Raw genomic sequence first — 13,297 nt, 5'->3', positions numbered from 1 at the left:
CGGGAGATAAATTGCGGTCCGTGGTCCGACACGATGTCCTCCGGGATTCCATAGTATCTGAAGATTACGTTGAACATTATTTTATCCGTCTCCATGGCTGTCGGCAGACCCTTCAGGGGAATATGTTGATGATGTGTGTGAGTGCTGGTAAGATTGTAGGAATCAGAGCCTAAAGTAGGAGGAGATCTGTGCAACTGTGTCAATCTAAACCAAAGTCGGACCCGGGACAAGACGACAGCTCCAACGAAATTCGGCATTTAAGGCTAAACAGGACGCTTCTAATGAGTTGGTTAATGTTATGTCACTTTGACCTGTCCGTACTGGCAGGTGTAAGGTGTAGGCTTAGCGTAACCGATAATGACTGGATTAGCTATAAAGTACAGCTGGGCTGAAATCAGAAACTCTAGGTGCGACTACGGAGCCTGAAGTAGTGAAAGGTCAGCAGAGAACAAATAACACAAAACAGGTAAGTTTTAGAAATGTATTATAGAAAAAATAAAGACAGTTATTTACATTCCCTGCCTATCTAAGCCCAGCAAACAGGGGACGTCCCCCGGACGTTGCGAACGTCCGTTAAGGTCCGCAGTAGGTCTGCGGTGGAACGTTCGCTGGCAGACGTTTCGAGGATATTTTGTTTAGGCCAGTTTGCGAACGTCCCTATTTCATCCCTCAATGGCATGCAATTTCCATAACAACACTTGCAAATCCAGCCGCCCATGCATTGCCTTTTATCGTCAGACCTGACACTTTGTAACTCAGACAAACGAAAAAAAAAATCTAAAATAAACCCATTTTGTATTTAAAAGGGGATTTATACATTCCTTAAAATATGATAATGGAAAGTTTTTGCAAAAAACATGTTTTTTGTTTTGTAGATTGATATTATATTGTAAATAAACTAGGCCTAGTAAAAATATGATCTGAATAGCTATTACAAATAACTTTCTTGTTACTTAGTAAGTTATCAGTATTACCATTAATTAAAGATGAACAAGTTTGTTTTCGGCAGTTATATAGGCTAATTTAAACATTTAAACAGGATACCCTTCAACAATACTAATAGAACATAGGCTACAATTTATTATGTATTCCACATGCATGAAGAAAATAAGGTTGAATCTCAGGATCTGAATCGACTTATATTAATCGAATTCAACTGATGAATGCAGTCAATGAAAACGTGAAGAATGAAAAAGCACATTCCTGGAAAGACATTTTAACATTATAACATTTTCCTACCCATTTACTAGTCAGATTGTTGGTCAGGTGAAGGCGACTGGTTTTATTAAAAAAAAAAGTTATTTACAAAAAAGTCATTAACAACACACACACAAGCACGCGCGCGCGTGAAATATAGCCACTGGGAGATACATGCAAGTATCGATCAAATGCGCCTAACTGTGTGATGTCATTCTTTGAGGTACACGCAAGCACGTATCCATGGCATTGCTTAGCTGCGTAGAGAGAGAGACCGTTAACGGTCTTGCGGATTTCCTCAGAAACGGCTTTTAGTTTTCTCTTTCATCGGTCGAAAAAGGTATTTATAATTTTAGATTAGTAGACATTAGCTTTCATAACTATTTTTAACCTTGTAAAGTTTAAAATATGGAAATTTCACATTTTAAAAGGTTTCCTTTGTGTAGTAAGTTAACGTTACAGCTGCAAACCGTTAACGTTAAGTTATGCTAACACTTTTTTAAACTGAAATGATACGACTTTATCTGATATTGACAAATATAGGGCTTAAATATCGAACTTTCCAAAGTAAATACACACTGAGGCAAAAGACAAATTGGGACGGCCTGATGTTATCTTCCAATGTGTGCTAAATATAGGCTAACTTGGACCATGGTCTAACCAAATCAAGTTTTTTTTTCAATAGACAAACGATGATAGGTCTAGTATTAGACATATAAAATCATAACACTACTGAATGTGTTAATTTTTGTTGTTTTAGGTTAGAAACCAACAAGAAGAATTGCCTTGGGACTAACCCTACAGCTGACGACCAGAGACGCGCGTGCGCGCGCACACAGCTGCCTGAACAGACACCATGGTTTACACACACAAACACCCATGGAAAGAGCACATCACCTTTACAGTTGTTCACTTAAAATAAATATACTTTGTTCGTTACAATTCCTACGTGTCTGTTTTCTTTGGTTTGCCAAAATGCAAAATAAAACAGAATAAAACGCTGGTAAATTGAAAGTGCCATAAACGTCCCGAATGGCCGCTGGACGTCGTGTGAACGTCCCCGTGAATGTCCAGAGGACGTCTTTGAGGATGTCCGTGGGACGTCAAGAGGACCCTACACATGGACATCCGGGGGACGTTCGCGGAGGCCATTTAGGGGACCTTTTGGGGACCTTTTTTTGTTAGCTGGGAGCCGGCTTCCTGAGTGCACAAGCGCACAGTAATAAAACCAAAATAAACAACCTTAAACAAAGAAAGAGTCCATGAAAGTTCTTGGTGTGTGTGTTTCTTGGATTATGTATGTTCTTTTCACTACCCGGGTAGATTTATGTGTGTTCTTATCTGTATTTCAAATGAAGGCACAGGATTATGATGGTTCCAAAGATGCCACGGCTGGCCACACCAGGCTCTTGGTCCGTTCACAGATTTCTGCGGTTGGCTCACCACTGACCACCACGGTCAGATTCAGATGATCAATCCCTCAAAAAAAAAAAAAAAAAACAATCTATACAGTACAGAATCCATTAGTTACTATTGCCTCATTTCTGTTCAAATGCAATCAGTTTATCTCCATCAAAATGTCAGATCAAATATAACCAATTGTAAAGGATAGACATAGATCAGTTCCAATGAACAACAATCAGTCGATCAATAATGTACTTCCATCTCACAGTATAGAAATAAAATCATAAGATTTCTGAAGCCAGATATTTATGTTTTTAATCTTTTAAATCTATTTGTATCTTAATTACATTTTAAACATCACATTTGAATATATTCATTCTTTTTAACAGTTACAATAAACTTCTGTTCTTCATAAACATATCAAACATATTGGCTATTAAATGAACTAAATCACCCTTACTGACAACAAGACAATCAAATGACTTTCAAGTCAACAGAACAGGGTATAAAGGCATCTTTAGCGGCGTGAATACTATCAAAGATTTACAATAGTGATGATTAGCTTACCTGAGCTAGCAGCGCTAATATACAAACTCACATTTATATGTTTAAGGTTAACATGCGGCTGGCGTGATTAGCGATCTTTGATGAACATTTTAAACAACATAAAACAATCTGAATCCATGTCTATTTGGTATCAAAACGCAAGAATCAGGGTCACAACTTCGATTGGTTTTAGAAGAACAGTATTTTGTGCCATAATGGTGATAGCAAAGTCAACATAACACTCGCGTTAGTATCAGCATCCTTACCGGAGGTAACGTTAACTTGAGAAGCTCGCAGATCATGCGGCTTAACTCTCTCTCTCACAGCTTTCAACCTAATAGACACACAATATTTCAATATTTGGTATGGGATATTTCCATACCAGTCCTTGATGCTTTCTAGCAGTGTCTTCACCGGAGGAAATTAAGTGTTTTTATTTTATTTAGAAAATCCCTGGGGCGTATGCGCCACCCACAGGCAGAATAGAGGATTGCACTCCAGTAACCATGGGTTACACAGGGTAATGCTAGCGTGAATGCTATGTGTTTACTGATGTATGTGTTAGTTCATTGACAGATTAATGTTCTCAGTGATGCATATCGTTATCTATGCATTGTAATAATAGTTCACTGGTGCAAATCTCAATAAATCACATTACATTATTTATTTCATCAATTTTGCATCTGAACGAGAAACTCTGCATGCAGCAGCAAAAATAAGAGTATCCACACCTTTTAATCAATAATTCTTCACTGTGAGTCTTCAGTAAATCCTGACAGTAGTTTTTTAAAAATCCAAATAAGGTTTTGTGTTGGCTCTATCTGTTAGTAAATCTGGCTCTTAATGTTCAAGGCTGCCCTCTGCTGGAGACTCTCCTTTGTCTCATGTTAGTTCAGTGATATTTAACAGGGATTCACACAGCTGGATGTTGCTCTTTCCTCCATCAGGACTGTGCCTCTGGACACCAGCAGAGAGAGGGCAGGTCTCTGGACTTCCATGACAGTGCTTCCATATCCATGGGTCCTCTGGTGTGGTCTGGAGGGAACACAGGTGAACATTTCTGTCATTTTAATCATTTGTAATAAAGGTTTCTGATGATTTATGATTTTCTGATTTCATTGGATTATATTCCCTGTCCACAGATGAGTTTGTCCCAGACCAAGTGAAGGAATCTGAGGCTTCTTGTCTGTGTGCTTCTCTGATGCTGTTACTTGTTCCTCTGATGAGTGTCCTGACACACTTTTAGTTTAGTCCCACAAAACAATGTGCAACATTTGACATGCATATTGTCTATTGCCATTTTAATTGACCACAGTGGTTTTGGGTTTCTTATTTATATCATATTTTCATAAATATAACGTTACTAAAATGTAGACTCAGGACGAGTTATAGGACTGTGGAGCTTTGTGGGTTTGATCATCATTTTGAATCAGATCCAGACTTTGTTTTTTGTTTAAAATGTTTTAATTATTATTTTTTGTAATTATTTTTTTTAAGAAAATGACCCATGTTCAATTGTTGATTAAAAAAAAAAATTCCATGCACGCACAGTTTTCTTCTTTTTAAAGCAGACGGTCTGTTCTTTCCTTTGGTGTATTGCTTGTTCAGACATTCATATATTCAGTCTGGTTTATTTGACAAGTTTATTCGACAAAAACTAGCAATACAACTGAGTTACAACTTCTTTGTCAAGAATATCACAATAAAATATCATTAACTTATTAACTTGAATGAATGATACTGTATTGTTCAAAATAATAGCAGTACAATGTGACTAACCAGAATAATCAAGGTTTTTAGTATATTTTTTATTGCTACGTGGCAAACAAGTTACCAGTAGGTTCAGTAGATTCTCAGAAAACAAATGAGACCCAGCATTCATGATATGCACGCTCTTAAGGCTGTGCAATTGGGCAATTAGTTGAATTAGTTGAAAGGGGTGTGTTCAAAAAAATAGCAGTGTGGCATTCAATCACTGAGGTCATCAATTTTGTGAAGAAACAGGTGTGAATCAGGTGGCCCCTATTTAAGGATGAAGCCAACACTTGTTGAACATGCATTTGAAAGCTGAGGAAAATGGGTCGTTCAAGACATTGTTCAGAAGAACAGCGTACTTTGATTAAAAAGTTGATTAGAGAGGGGAAAACCTATAAAGAGGTGCAAAAAATGATAGGCTGTTCAGCTAAAATGATCTCCAATGCCTTAAAATGGAGAGCAAAACCAGAGAGACGTGGAAGAAAACGGAAGACAACCATCAAAATGGATAGAAGAATAACCAGAATGGCAAAGGCTCAGCCAATGATCACCTCCAGGATGATCAAAGACAGTCTGGAGTTACCTGTAAGTACTGTGACAGTTAGAAGACGTCTGTGTGAAGCTAATCTATTTTCAAGAATCCCCCGCAAAGTCCCTCTGTTAAAAAAAAGGCATGTGCAGAAGAGGTTACAATTTGCCAAAGAACACATCAACTGGCCTAAAGAGAAATGGAGGAACATTTTGTGGACTGATGAGAGTAAAATTGTTCTTTTTGGGTCCAAGGGCCACAGGCAGTTTGTGAGACGACCCCCAAACTCTGAATTCAAGCCACAGTACACAGTGAAGACAGTGAAGCATGGAGGTGCAAGCATCATGATATGGGCATGTTTCTCCTACTATGGTGTTGGGCCTATTTATCGCATACCAGGGATCATGGATCAGTTTGCATATGTTAAAATACTTGAAGAGGTCATGTTGCCCTATGCTGAAGAGGACATGCCCTTGAAACGGTTGTTTCAACAAGACAATGACCCAAAACACACTAGTAAACGGGCAAAGTCTTGGTTCCAAACCAACAAAATTAATGTTATGGAGTGGCCAGCCCAATCTCCAGACCTTAATCCAATTGAGAACTTGTGGGGTGATATCAAAAATGCTGTTTCTGAAGCAAAACCAAGAAATGTGAATGAATTGTGGAATGTTGTTAAAGAATCATGGAGTGGAATAACAGCTGAGAGGTGCCACAAGTTGGTTGACTCCATGCCACACAGATGTCAAGCAGTTTTAAAAAACTGTGGTCATACAACTAAATATTAGTTTAGTGATTCACAGGATTGCTAAATCCCAGAAAAAAAAATGTTTGTACAAAATAGTTTTGAGTTTGTACAGTCAAAGGTAGACACTGCTATTTTTTTGAACACACCCCTTTCAACTAATTGCCCAATTGCACAGCCTTAAGAGCGTGCATATCATCAATGCTGGGTCTTGTTTGTTTTCTGAGAATCTACTGAACCTACTGGTAACTTGTTTGCCACGTAGCAATAAAAATATACTAAAAACCTTGATTATTCTGGTTAGTCACATTGTACTGCTATTATTTTGAACAAGACTGTATATATTTAATGTCAAATAATGATCTTTTAAAATGGTTTATGTCTTATGGCATAAACTTTTAAATTGAGTACAATATCTTGCATAATAGTATTTAAGATGTTTGCAGAACATAATATAACACTGTTAGTTAAATGGAACTACTTAAGTAGTGGTGTTTGAGGAGATTCCCCCTTCTATGTAAAGCGCTTTGAGTGCCTATAAAAGCGCTATATAAATGTAATGAATTATTATTATTATTATTAATATTATTATTATTAAGTAATCTTACATTAAACTAGATATTTATTACTTAACTTGGGAGGTGTTAGCTTTCTTTACTTTCCCTTTAGGCTTTAGCCTCATGGTCATTTTTATAATGTGTGTATTGAAAAGTGTCCAGTTTACATAAAAACCCAACTTGAAAAAAGTCGAAATGTTTGTTGTGTTGGTTCAGCAAAAATCCATGAAAAAGTCAGCACAACTACGTTTAATTTGTCTAGCCAACCTAACCCAATAATTATAATAATAATTTTTGTATAACCTTTAAAATATGTGTTCTGTGAACAAAGCTTTACCAGTTGATCCAAAAGACACACTGCCAACTTATTCATTTGAGTTAAAGCAATAGAAACCAACCTCAAATTTTTAATCTGAGAGTGTTTTTGCAAATGGCTTGAGGAAAATATTAATGAAAGGAGAGACAGCACGACATGGGTAATAATTCAGAAGAACTTTATGGTTAGTGCGCTTAATTGGTTTTTGCTCGTTGTTCTTTCTTTGTCTGTTGTCAGTTTTCCTACATTACATTAGTTGGTATTGGCTAACGAAATTTATGAAAAATGCATAACACTGCATGTACTTCCGTTCCTTTAATGTTCCTGAATGTTTAAATCAAGCTGCTCAAAGTGTGTTTAGAAGACGTGCATATGAGTTCTGTCGCATTGTAAGATTTATTACTCGACTCTCCATCTTTACTGTAACTGAGGGCATCTGAGAATTCTTATTAACATTACACAGGGCAGCGGCACACAAACATTTTTAAATACGAAATATTAGAGAAATATTATATAGGAGTATAATTGTATGTTAGATTGTTTTATGGAAAGTTTCATTTTTCTCATTAATTTGTAATATCATTCATATTGTGTGTGTGTGTTTAAAAAAATAATACAGATCTAACGTTACATTGAGTGCACATTTCATGCAGTGTTGGTACTGCGAATACAAAACTTGTCTACATATCGGGTCCACACAAATTCTTGTCCTCCCAGTTCAGAGCCAAGTTGCACACTATTTAAATAACCTGGTTGTTTTTAGTGTTAGGGGTTAACAGCTTATGACCCCCACTAGTAGTGAAGGAATGAAGACAAAGAGTCAGGATTGCAATTAATTAAAAGAAAAATGTACTTAAGGATAGTTTGCAGTTTCAAAAGCAGAAGCCAGCTTCAAGTCTCACAAGGAGTTCGAAGGCCGCGCTCCCGCTCTCACCGTCTCGTTGCACCGCCCTATCGTACATACAAATGTCCCAACAGTTATACCGTTTTCAAGGTCTATCCACGTCATCACTGCAATGTAAATAGTTATGATTGGCTCAGAGACAATGCACAGTCATGGTAAATTTCTACTCATGTCAGTTAATCTGATGCACGTTTCCATAGACGTGTCACTTGTTGACGCTTTCACCCCAGAATTAGGCCCGTAGTGACCTTCCAGATCTGGAGCAGGCGCCAGCTTGCCCAAAACAACAAGTCCACCCATCTCTTAATCATTATAATAATATAGGAAGATAAGTATTGATTAAGGCTTTGATTATGAAGTAAATTAGGATATATGTTCTATATACAGGTATATTGAAGCGGCAGTGGATTTCAGAATCCCCCTTTCATTAGACTTTAACGTTAAGATATATTTTTTGAACTCCCTCAGGTTTCCTCCGAAGGATCACTTGTGTGGACCTCAAAACAATAAAATGACTCCATCCTCATAATATATCAGTCAGAGAATAAACACCCTGCAGATGAGATGAAAACTATCATAGAATATTTTGATAAGTAGGTGTGATTATTACTAAACAGCTGAATGCCTTGGAGTTATCTGTTAATGTGACAGTCATTTTGTCTTCTTAAGTACCTGAAGAGATGTATGTAGTAGTCAGTGTTTTATGAAATCCCCCCCCCCTTCATTTCTGATACCCTTAAACATTTTCAGTGACACTCCATTATGATTTGAAGTAATCATGCAGAAGTAAATAATCCTGAATGCAATTATTATTATTTTTCCTACAGACGTCATATGACACAGATACAATACAGCTCTGCAGGGACTGGCCCTTGTATCTTTAGGACGTGTGATGCAATATCTAAGACTTGTCTGGTAGGTTGTCAACTTTTGTGTCTCTCATATTTTCATTGATCTCCATTTTTTTATGAAATGGTTGGTTAATATTTAATAAATGGGTTTTCCTGAAGTCTTTACATCAGGTTAGCTCATAATGTGCCACGTTTTGTTTGCAGTGTATTTAAGATTTGATATTTAAGTTTACACAATCAACTATTTTTCTTTAATATTCTTCTTAGGACTTCATGGAGGACTAAACTTCAGCTTCTTAGAGGAAACTGTGGTCATAGAGGACCTATCTGACCTTCCCACTGCTTTCACGGAGCATATAGAAGTCCAAAGAGTACCGAGTTGTTTGGGACAACTTGAGGGTGAGTTAAATTATGACAAATTATGACATTTTTGGGTAAACTATCTGTTCATAATTTAACTCACCCTCAAGTTGTTCCAAACCTGTATGAGTTTCTTTATTCTGCTGAACACAAAAGAAATTATTTTGAAGAATGTCAGTGCCAAACACTATGGAGGTTTGGTTATTAACATTCTTTAAAATATAATCTTTTGTGTTCAACAGAAGACAGAAACTCATACAGGTTTGAAACAACTTTACAAACTTTTGGGCGTGCAACTTTTTGGTGAAATATCCCTGAGTATACAAAAGGATTCAAATATACATTTGAGGCAATGCAGAACATCTTTGTTGGCATGTTGTTTGTTTAGATGTGATTGTATTTTATGTACTGAGGCATTTGGATAAAAAAAGAAAAAAAGAAAGAAATGCTTATTTGTTACTCTATATTCATAGTTTTTTTTAAACAGTTCTAACTGCAGTGTTTAATTTTAGTAATGCATTATTGATTCAATTTTATTATTCATTGTTGACTAAAACATGTTATGTGATAGTGGTAGCAATACTATTATTGATGCATTTTATTTGTTTCCTGTGAGAAATATGTAAAGTAATAGTTTACCCAAAAATGATTATTCATTATAATTTGATGTCTCAAACTCATTTGTCTTCCTTTCTGCTCTAGAATACAAGATATACTAATATATAGTAATATTTTAATCTGCTTCTTACCCCAAACGGTTGTACTGCTCAGAAGGCACAGATTGAACCATTGGCGCTGTGTGCTTTTGTGTTCTGCAGAAGAAAGGAAGTCATAGGAGTTTGTGACATAAGGTAATAATAAGAGAATTATCATTGGGTGAACACCTTTTAATAGAAATGCTAATTTTCTCATGACGGTTAACTAAAATAACATTTTATTGACTTCAAGTCTGTACAAACCGTTTTGAAAACATTGCTTGAAATACTTTTTGAAATAAATGTTTAGTTAACATTTCTTGACTCACTGTTTTCAGTTTTTGACTTTGCCAATGTTATTGTAGTTTACCTAACACAGTATTTCTTAGTACTAATTTCCAATAGCATTTTTTTGTTCACTCAACTTCAGACATTAAATTCTACAGACAAAAAAAGTTGAATTGGCTCAAATAAAAAAGATTTGTTAAAGAACAGTTCACATCTCCAGAAAAAAATGTTACGTTAACTCAACAAAAAATGTTTTTTTATCACAGAAAACTTATTTTCAGTTAGTATAACTGCATTTACAAAAGCTGAGCAAACAAGAAAAAGCTAGGGGAAATAAGTACCAAGATTTATTTTGTTGTACGAGCTTGACATTTGTTTACAGTGTGGAGCGGTTCGATCTGGTTTCAGCTGGTTTCACCACAGAGCGGCCTGTAGCCGGTATATTCAGAATAACAGGTTTTTAAATGACAGATATACATCAGCTTAATTTGCTTTGCACATCCGTTTAGACACACATCAGCAAGCTTATTATAACCATCTGAGTATCCATTTCAATATGAGATGGTATCATCTCGTATTGAATGGTATCATCTCACAATGAGATGGTAATAAGAGTTTGTGAACAATTAAAGATTATTTTTCAGTGTGTCACCTTTAGACATGAGGTTTGAGCTTCACTGAGAGCCGACAGATACCATCAGGTTTCATGCAGTTAATTTATAGAGGAGTGTCAGTTTGTCGTCATAATTTTTAACCATTTTACTTTTTATCACATAATCAAAATCTGCTGCATTCTTTATGATTGGTTTTAATTAGCACAGATTGATTTTTTTGAATCTAGATTAAAATGGCTCCTCTGAATTCTGCCGAAGGCTTTCAGAATGTGTGTGCCACCCTCTCACACACGTCACGCTATAGGTGTGTAACGGTACAGACTGCTCACGGTTCGGTTTGTTTCACGGTTTTAGGTTCACGGTTTCGGTGCAGTTCTGTATTTACTGTGTTCGGGGAAAAAAGGACAACTGTCAAATAAAAATAAAGAAAATAAGAACAAATAACTTAAATACAAGCAGCAGCACAACTAAACACTATTGAGCAAAGATACTAAGAAAATAAACAATGCTTTTCAGGCAGGTCCAACATTAGTTTTTAGGTAGAGAAATTGAATAAAGTAATCAAATGTAAAATAGTTGCATATCTCACTGTTTAAATTAAAGATTAATCCTTATTAAACTTACACAAGCTATTTAATCAAGAGCAGCGAGTGATCCCTTATCTTTTTTGACATTAAACCGACAGCAGTAACAAAGACCTAATGCAGGGATATGCATCGTCTTTCTCAACTGTATACAGTTTACTTAAGGCATATGTAGACTATGTCTGCTTGAATATTCATCAAGATGGACATGTTGACATACTTTTTGTGTGAGTTTGCCCGCTCAAGCGCAAGACTTGCAAGATAACTTAATATTTGCGCGCTGTGAGACGTTAGCGCGCTTTGGGACGAGTGCACAGAGATAAATCTTTTCACAGTGCGCGCAAGTTCTCATTCGCGTCTTCTGGCTCTACACGCGGGCGATGGCGGAGAAATGACTGGTCATATTCGGACATACGGCAGCACTCGCATGCATTTAACAGTTTATAAAGAGAGACCGCTTTGTTATCGCTGTTGTTGTAATGTATCACTGAGGAGCCAGCATGTGTATCCATCGACAGAAACATACATAAAGCATTATTTTCAAATTACAACCATATTAAAGATGGGTCATCAGATGTGAGATAAACAGCGGTTTAAGCGCATGCCGGCACCTTTTACACGGCACCCCTGCTCTCGTCAGACGGCATCCCGGCTGGGAAACGCTGGTAGACCCAGCTCCAAAACTTTGAGAATAGGTTAACGGCGTTATTTTTTTATCGCCCGATAAGAGTCTCACATTAACGCGGCACGTTAACGCCGATAACGGCCCACCACTAGTTTTAACATGATTATTTTGCACATTTTTAATAATATGCAAAGACTGTACAATATGTTTGTACATACATACGTTTACAGAGGAGACATTACTGTCAGAACACATTAAAATGCGTCACATCTTTTTTGAATAATGATGAGCTTCTTGTGCAATGTGCAGATGATGAGTTTAGAACAATTATAAAGAGTGTAATTGTTGCTCTACCGGTTTACGGTAATTATAGTGTTCACTTTCTCAAATTCTTCAAGAAAAGAGGCCAGATTGGCACGTCTTATGAACGGTGTCTTATGAACACATGCAACATGTTTTTACGTCACAGTTTAAAACCCAATGCTGATAATAATCAATTGGTTTAAGTAGGGTAAATTTAAATTAAACAAATTAATTCAATCAAATTAACTTTTATAAGTATTTAGAACTTTCTTTTTCTTTTGAGTTCACAAAACTGACACATTTTAAGTAATCTGAATTGTTTAATTGTTTGAGTTGTGTGAACTTGTTTCTTTTAATTTTGACCAACCTAAATTGAACTGAAACTGGGCTGGGGTTTCTATTTCCCAGCATGCTTTGCCATTCACTCGAAAGGGAGAGTAAATGTAAAATGTACAAAATAAAAATCTACTAATTCTGCTTCAAACTTCGATCAAATTTATTCAAACTTTGAACATTTTTATGCAATTAATTCCTAAATTCAGGTTTACATTTCCCTGTTTAGGCTAATTTTATATATTCCCTGTGGTCTTTGTAAATAAAATAATTCTTCAAGTCATGTCTTTATTGTCGGTACCCAAATATTAGACACATTTTCCTGACGCTGATCTGCAAACTAGCATGCCCTTTCCCAACAGTTTTAAAAAGACATTACAGTTTACTTTAGGGTGTAGGTTTGAAGTGCGGCATTCAAAACATATTTAATGAATATGTATTTCTGCATTCCTGTTATGATCTTACCAGTTTGCACATCTTACAAATCCGGTCTTACTTGACCACTAGGGTTGGGCATCGAGAACCGGTTCTAACTTGGAACCGTTTAAAAAATAGCGATTCCATTGGAATCGTTTAGAAAATGTATTTTCGGTTCCGATCTTCGGTTCCAAGCGCGCAAGTTTTGGTTTCCATGGCCACCTGATTTCCGGTGCTTGCGCGCCCGCTTGTTCTTTTAGTCATGGAAGCCCGG

General features: G+C 36.5%; 1 protein-coding gene and 1 long non-coding RNA gene across 3 annotated transcripts in view; one reads left to right on the top strand and one right to left on the bottom strand.

The window, feature by feature from the left end:
- The window catches only part of plaub (plasminogen activator, urokinase b), a 122,123-nt gene that overhangs the window by 62,117 nt on the left and 46,709 nt on the right, over positions 1-13,297 (bottom strand). The window contains exons 1-2 of one of the 2 annotated variants that reach the window (XM_067429781.1): positions 3,414-3,463; positions 2,513-2,676 (exon numbers count right to left, since the gene is read on the bottom strand). The gene's annotated coding sequence lies outside the window, so the exon portion shown is untranslated. Of the gene's footprint in view, positions 1-2,512; positions 2,677-3,413; positions 3,464-13,297 lie in introns of those variants that run through there. The other variant, XM_067429780.1, reaches the window with a different exon arrangement.
- On the top strand, positions 3,518-4,790 carry LOC137055868 (uncharacterized). The gene is made up of 3 exons (XR_010900103.1): positions 3,518-3,667; positions 4,095-4,197; positions 4,290-4,790. It is a non-coding gene; the product is annotated as an uncharacterized lncRNA (long non-coding RNA).

Source organism: Pseudorasbora parva, chromosome 21 (genome assembly GCF_024679245.1).
Source record: "Pseudorasbora parva isolate DD20220531a chromosome 21, ASM2467924v1, whole genome shotgun sequence".
Lineage (NCBI taxonomy): Eukaryota > Metazoa > Chordata > Actinopteri > Cypriniformes > Gobionidae > Pseudorasbora > Pseudorasbora parva.
The sequence above is the reverse complement of the archived record's forward strand: the minus strand, read 5'-3'. Positions and strand labels throughout refer to the sequence as shown.